At 40.2% G+C, this 1,877-nt stretch overlaps 1 non-coding gene across 1 annotated transcript; it reads left to right on the top strand.

Annotated features, from left to right (window-relative positions):
- The first annotated feature begins 425 nt into the window (after nucleotides 1–425).
- Nucleotides 426–531, top strand: LOC130460421 (small nucleolar RNA R71). The gene has a single exon (XR_008920293.1). It is a non-coding gene; the product is annotated as a small nucleolar RNA R71 (small nucleolar RNA).
- Nucleotides 532–1,877: the final 1,346 nt, after the last annotated feature.

The following is a 1,877-nucleotide window of genomic DNA, read 5'->3' as shown; positions in this document are numbered from 1 at the left end:
ATCATATCCAAAACAAACATCACAATATGTTTAATTAGGAGGCATTGTGTTGTAGGCACTTACCTTTCCTTTTCCCTTTCCTTAGGTTAGAAGGGGGGCCTATGGAGGAAGAACCGTCGACGGAGATGGTGGTTCAGACGGACCTCTCTCAAGCTTCTCAAGTCTTGAGGTAAGTTGTTAAATTATGTTGGCTTGTTCTAGAGCGTTAGCCGACCCTTTACCATCTTCATTGTCGCCCCTACCTTCATGGTTGTAGCTTCTAGTACCAACATGCCACGCTTGATAGTTTTGCACCACATCTTTTACGATCTCCTCTATTGTCTTTCGTCCTATTCATGATTGGCCCACCCGCTCCGGCATCACGACTATTCTTGGATGCCGGCCTAAGTCCCAAGTAAATAATTTGGAGAAGAAGCCACTTTTGTATCCCGTGATGTGGGCAATCCCTTTGATATTCCTTGAAACGGTCCCAAGCCTCGAATAAGGAATCATCCCGCTTTTGTTCAAATGACTGAATCCTATGCCGGTACTCGACTGTCTTGCCATGTAAGTAGATTTTTCTAAGGAAGGCGCTTGTCACCTCATTCCATCTCTTTAGTGAATTTTTTTGACCTCCTTGTCAAGCCAATCACTAGCTCTTCCTAGCAATGAAAACCGGAATAACTTAAGATAAACGTACTCCGATGTAACATCGTTATGCTTGATTATATCGCAATAATGCTCAAATTTCTTAAGGTGTTCATGCGGTGACTTGTTCTCCTTGCCACAAAACGGGTGGCTATGCACAAGAGAAATCAATGCCGGCCAGATTTCAAAGTTGTTGCCATTTGTGGTTGGAGGTTGGACACAACAAGTAGCCTCAAAGGCTCCCGGAATACCCAAATTCTTGACCGGTAACGCCATTATCTCACAAGTAGGACTAGAAGGGATTGAAGTTTCTTGGTCGGAAGAACTCTCTTACAAAACCTCAAATTGATATCGATTTGGGAAAATGGATTGAATTCTAACCCTCCTCAAATTTGTCAAGGTCCTCTCAATCTCGTGAATAAACAGAAGCGAGTCCTGCCGCGAGCTTGCATACAACAACTAAAAAGAAATCGTTAGTAATGACTATCACAACTAAAACAAGTAGAAAGAAATAAACTAAAACTAGACTCGATTAGAAAGATAAACTCAAAAAATAACAACCGTTCCGAGGCAACGGCGCCATTTCTATAAGCAATTTTTGTGTCGTTAACGATAACCACCCAATAAAACAAAATTTGTAAACCCCTAGCCTACACACTATATTAGTTATAGTGGTAAGTTTCGGGATAGTCCCAAAAGAACAGTAAGAGTTCAACAAGTTCAAGCTAATTTAGAAAGGAAGGAAATTAAGTTCGTAACAAGCTAACAATTCTACAACTACTTAATAGGAGAATCAAGAAGGAATTAACTAGGGGATTGGGGATTCTCCAAGGGTTCACTAGGATAAGGCAAAGCACTCTAACATTCAACATTGCAAGGAAATGGTAAAGAGGGGGAAAACCAAGAATTTAGCATTTGACACCTCTCGGATTCAATGCCTTAGTCATCTAATCCCGATGGAAAGCTTTCGCATAACTCCAAGACTAGATAAACTCACTATAATATCAAGTTCAACCCATATGCCAATACTAATCTTCAATCTCTTGACAAAGCAGCGTACAACATTTCAATCAACCAACTAGAAATAGCATTTGCAACTACTAGTATAGCAAGACATGGAAATCCTAATCACCAAATCACAATTTAACCACAACATTATCATGAATTCCCTCTAGTATCCCAATTACTACCCAAAATTCACACCTACTCCTAGCAAGATATTACTCAAGATCCATAGAAATAAGAAAGCA

This window comes from Spinacia oleracea, chromosome 4 (assembly GCF_020520425.1).
Source record: "Spinacia oleracea cultivar Varoflay chromosome 4, BTI_SOV_V1, whole genome shotgun sequence".
In the NCBI taxonomy this organism is placed as follows: Eukaryota; Viridiplantae; Streptophyta; class Magnoliopsida; order Caryophyllales; family Amaranthaceae; genus Spinacia; species Spinacia oleracea.
The sequence above is the reverse complement of the archived record's forward strand: the minus strand, read 5'-3'. Positions and strand labels throughout refer to the sequence as shown.